We start from the raw sequence: 6,000 nt of genomic DNA, 5'->3' as shown, positions 1-6,000 counted from the left end.
GTCTGAGGCACAGTGAGGAGGTCAGTGTTAGCAAGACTGAGCGAAGATGAGAGAAGTCAGGGCCAAGATCCTACACGGATTCTATTCTGAGAGTGACAAGGGTGAGCATGGAAAGGTTTCCTCCTCTCTCTCATTCGGAAAACTTTTTTTTCCATTCATTCATCAAATATGGATTTAGTCCCTATGAAATATTTTGTTCTAGGTTATGCTTGTTGCACTACTTATCAACCCACTACAGCTCGAATACGATTTTGTTATCACTATTCCAGTGGCACATGAGACCAGAGGGAGTTTCATTGGGATGAACCCTGAAGAGCACTACACCCCTCACCCTCAGAGGCACTTGGAGCTAGTGCTACACAGATCTCCAGGATCTTATTCAAAATCCTCAGAACTGCATTAGACAAACAAGCCATCAGTGTCAGCAAAGTCAAATTCCTCGTCACATATCCTCTCACATCTCTCAGTGGGCACAGAAGGACCTAAATACAGTTGGCCCTCCCGTATCCCCAGATTCCTCATTCATGGATTCAACCAAACACGGATCCAAAAAAAAAAAAAATTCAAAAAGTGTTACACTGTTGCTGACATGTACTATATAGTTAGGCCTAAGATGGTTGCATCTGTACTGAACATGTATGGACAATTTTTTTTCTTGTCATTATTCCCTAAGCAGTACAGTACAAAAACTATTTACACAGCATTTACATTGTAATGGTATAACTAACCTAGAGATGATTTAAAGTATACAGGAGGATGTGCATAGGTTATATGCAAATGCCACACCATTTTATATCATACTCGAGCATTTGAGGATTTTGGTACCTGAGGGAGGTCCTGGAAACAATCCCCCGTAGATTCCGAAGGACGACTTCAATTGAAGTCCCGGAAACAACCCTGGGTTGCAAAAGTTCCCCAAATTATGTATGCAAATATATCTGGTTTTTGAAACATTGCTTGGACTTACCCTTTTGTAGAGCTGCCCAATGATCCCTTCTTATTCTGATTTCTTTTGACATAGGAGAAGTCCTGGTACACCCCTCCATCATCATTGACGCAGACTCTGTGCAAGGAACGGGACACGCATTAAATGTTAAAAGTAACAGAGGCATTTTTTGTATGGCATTGATTGTATTTGGCTGAAAGTCCCAGAAATTTCTCAATTCTTCCTGTCTAGCTTCCTTAAAAAAGGGAAGTACTTAAATGAGAATCAAAATAATACTCAATTATCGCCCGAGCCAGTGCCTAATATCTCAAAACAGAACTACCTGGTAAAAGTAGGTCAACATAAAAGTGATTTGGGCTTAAGATTCAACTAGGGTTTCTTACAGATTCCTAAGCCTGAATCCAAATCTGGGGAATCTTTTTACCTTCTGGCCAACTCCAGAGTTCAAGAAAGAGTGATCAGTATAGTCAGGCATGGGAGACAAAGTGACAAGAGACAAGTGGCAGAGACAGGCCCCTCTGCACAGACCTGAGGGCTTAATGCACAGTGAAACCACAAGCAAGGGGAGCATTGGCCTCATTTCCTTAACAACAGCAATCACCACAAAGATTTAAATTTATAAAATTGCATGTTCCCAGCATTTAATGAAAGCATGGCTTCCGTGTTATATCTAGAAAAATTAATTGACTCAACTACCTTCTATTTGCACAAGCTTTTTGCCCTTTCACTTATAGTCACTAGTTCAATGTACTCAGTTGAGTAAACATCTTTATTTATGTAATTAAGAAGTCAAACTATTGTACACACGAGGAACTGAGTTTTAGGGGATCTTTAAATTTTATATACCAAATTTGCTAAATCAGTGAAAATCAGTATTTTTTTTTAATCTATTCTAATAACCAGCACTGAATCTCCTATATTAGAACCACAGAACTATTTTACTGCCAAACAGAGTGATTATTTGCTAAGTTGATTAGTAAAAGGATGCTTTAATTTAAAAGTATAAAGTAGCTCTAGCTGTGTCTATGTCAATTTTCATGATTATGGTGTTTTGCCTCCCAGTATATGATACGAAGCATCAATGCATTTGAATTCCCATTGTTGGGAGACGTTGGGGGCATCAAATCAGGACTTTGACTTGTCTTACTGGATGACCCGCACAATCAATCTAGTCCATTGTATGCAGTCAGCGAACATCAAGTGAATCTTTATACAAAGCCAACTAGCTATTAACCACAGGTTCAAAGGATCGGAACCAGTTCAAGAGATTGTCTGCTTTGTTTCCTATGTGGTTTTGTGAACTTTTGCTTTTTTGTAAAGACGCACTCGCTTTCAACTCTTTTGATGAAATTGGGTAAAGCCTAGGAAACATTTCCGAAACCTACATTTCCACCTGACAAGTAGCACCGCAGAACAACTTCAGTGGTCTGAGTAAAGAGAAAACAGCTCATGAGAAGAGCCTGGAGAAAATACTATATAAACCTGCCCATAAAAACAGAGGAGTTGTACGGCAGCACTTCCTCCAGGAGTAACTCACTTGCATCCCATCTTCCTCAGCATTCTCATCGCAAAGAGATGGACGGAGAGAAACCGGATAAAGAGCGACACCACCTGAAATCAACCAGCCGCTCCATAAGAAAACAATGAGAAGATGCGTGTCACCCAAATATTTATCTTCCAGCTCAAAAGTGTGTCTTGAAAGCAATCGTGCATGAGATCAGTTGTCATTTAAGAAAAAATAAACACGCAAAACCCCTTTCTCTGTCTTAGGACAAGGAGCTGATAAACAAATGCGAGTTCAAACCAGAGTAAGTACACATCAGAAATAACCCACTTAGAAACACACCCAGGACTGAATCATAGAGACTGGGATTTTTATGTCCAATAACTAGTTATGCCGATACGTTCTTTTATAGAATAAAAAAGATGTCACTTACCGAAACAATCTGCCTATCTGTCCAGTTGGCAGTCCGTAGGAAATTCAAGTACTTCCTCAAATATTTATTTCATTGGTAACCACATTTAACGTTGGGGTGTGTGTGGGTGGGGGAGCTCTTTAATGCCATCTACTGAATCTCACCGAAATTACATTGTGCAGCCATCACCACCATCAATTCAGAACATTTCATCACCCTGAAGAGAAACACCACACCCTTTAGCCATCACCCTGCACTCCCACATAAGCCTCAGCCCTAGGCAACCACTGTATCTTGTGTGCTTGATGCAGGCCATCAAAGTGCTCGCCATAAAGTTTGTTCCCACCTACCGGTTTCCAAGGGTGTGTCATAGTGCACATTTTACACATTCTCTACAGTTTTTAGATCCACCGATTTCATAGATGAAAAGTGATATCTCATTATTGTTTCATTTTAATTTTCTTTCATTATAAATGTTTTGGGTGGTTTTTCAAGTTTATTGACAATTTGTATCCTTTAGTGGATTACCTGTTCACGTCATTTAGCTATTTCCCTATCAGGGTTATGTTTTTACTATTTAATTATATGTTCTCTTTCATGTTACTGACACTAACCCTCTGTCAAACTTTTTGCAAACATCTTCCCCCATCATTTACCTTTTCATTTCATGATCTTCTGAAGCAATAAATACGTACATTTTTATATAAACAAGTAAGTTGACGTTTTTCTTTGCTATTACTGCCATTTAGTTGTGTGCTGGTAAACAAGGTTACAAAAACAAGAAAGCCTGATTTGTAGCACTTGCTGATATCTGCAGTGTATATATTTCCATTGGGATAGCTGACTTCTAGCTACCAACTGACCTACTTACAAAATTCCTGAATAGTAACAACTGGCCCTCACAAATCTGTACAAACAAGCTCCAGCAGACCACTGCTATATTGCTTTTAGGTTTAGAAAGTTCCTCTCCATAACAAGGTCAAATAAATACATGTGCATGTGTTCATCTCAAACAAAATTTTTTGGTTATTTTAATTTTTTTTTATTATCTGAGTAATAAGTGTTTACTGAAGAAAAATCAGAAAACATAAATAAGTAAAAAGTCAAATCAACAATAATCTCACCATATAGAGATATATCAATATCATTTTTGTAGCAATCATGCAGACTTTTCCACATAGATGAACGTACTCCAGGCTCTCGATGCCTCCTGCCAAATTGCTATTCAGAGTTTGTACCAATTTACACACACACATGCACAAACATACACACACATACATGCACACTCAGATAGCATTATACCATGTATACTGTTTTGTAATGTGCTGTTCTTAATCAATAATACATCATAAATATATTTTCGTGTCAGTAAATATCTATTTACTGCATTATTATTGGCTGAATAACATCGCATTTTCTTTATAATGTATTTTTAAAATATTTTAATTAACAATGTATTTAAGCAGTCTTCTATTGTTGGGGTATTTAAGTTGTTTGCAATATTTGTTATTACAAACACTGCAAAAAGCTGTATGTTCATGTATTTCCTACGAATGTGTACGAACAATTATTTCCTTAGGATACCGTGTTTCCCCCAAAATAAGACCTAGCCAGATTCAGCTCTAATGCATCCTTTGGAGCAAAAATTAATATAAGACCCAGTCTTATTTTACTATAAATATAATATAATATGTAATATAATACCGGGTATTATATTAATTTTTGCTCCAAAAGATACATTAGAGTTGATGGTCCAGCTAGGTCTTATTTTTGGGGAAACATGTTATATTCCATGAAGTGGACTTCCTAAACCAGTGGACATAAATCCTTATCATTATTCTCTGCCTTTTCTTCTGTTACTATAAATCATATATTTTAAATGATTATTTAATTCAAATTTAGGATAGATTTTTAGATTGCTCATTGGTCATGTAATCTGTTCCCCTTGTTATGTGCTGCTTCTACTGATTATGTAATAGGGTATTGACTGGAAGTTATCCTATGACTACCAGCCACCTAAGAATGCTGGGGAGGGCAGCGAGAAAATCATCAGCACTGGGATACCAGTGTTTATGATGTAAGGCTTCACCCTCTTCTCCCCAGGGGAGAGGAGACATCCCTTCCTTCCCAAACCAAGTGAAGGGGAGTACCAATAGAATCACTCACAGAGACTGGACAAGGAAACTAGACATCTCTTTCCTCAGATGGAGACTTGCTTTGAGGCAGAAATGTGCAGGATCCCCTGCTCCCACCAAGAGTGGTCCCTCTGTGAACAAATGGTCTTTGAGAACATTACCCGTACCCCTGGGAGTTCAGAAATATAAGTGAGCAGAGGGACTGGTATCTACTCTCCTGGAGAGAGTAGTTGGAGCAACCCTTGCTAACAGGCAATTAGAGACTGTGGTGTCATGTACCTGAAAAATGTGGTATATCTCCACTGCAGCTTTCTTTGGTCCGTATACTCAGAGAAAGCAGAGGACTTCATTCGTTCTTGTGACTCCATGTAAAGGAGAATGGAGGCTGGAATTAAAGACAGGAGCTATGGAAAACAAGGCCAACTGATCACCCTGAGCCCTTGAATGACTTTGTGGAGTAGAGATAGCTACTTACCCTAGACCTCTTGATTATATTTGACCTATTATTTAAGAAAGAAATAAGTTTCTTTCTTAATGAAGCCCCTGTGTGGGAGTCACCCTGTTTGGCAGCGTAGGCTGTACCTTAAGTAACATAATCACAGAAAAGAATAAGTGCCTTCCTACATTTCATCCCTGGTCTCAACATCAGAAAGTTAGATCTGGGAGAGGAAGGAGCATGATGTGTATCTCAGGTTAACGACCCCCACCCCCACCCATATATATACCAAGACTGAGCTATAAGCTTAGCCTATGAGATGGGGAAAGGCAATGCGTTTAAGGTGTAGTTGGAGATTAAACATTTTAAACTAGATTGCACTGTTAATACCTCAAAAGGACTGGAGAACTATGAAATCTGCTTGAGATATTAAAGGACAAGAAGGGGAGAATTTCAATGAACACAGGGATATGTATATCTTTACAAATAAATGTTTTCAAATTTTTCGGGTAGATACCCAGAAGAGGGATTGCTGGATCATGTGGTAATTCTGTTCTTAATTTTTTG

The sequence above is a fragment of the Rhinolophus sinicus genome, chromosome 1 (genome assembly GCF_057876585.1).
Source record: "Rhinolophus sinicus isolate RSI-liver-muscle chromosome 1, RSI-T2T, whole genome shotgun sequence".
NCBI classification, from domain to species: Eukaryota; Metazoa; Chordata; class Mammalia; order Chiroptera; family Rhinolophidae; genus Rhinolophus; species Rhinolophus sinicus.
The sequence above is the reverse complement of the archived record's forward strand: the minus strand, read 5'-3'. Positions refer to the sequence as shown.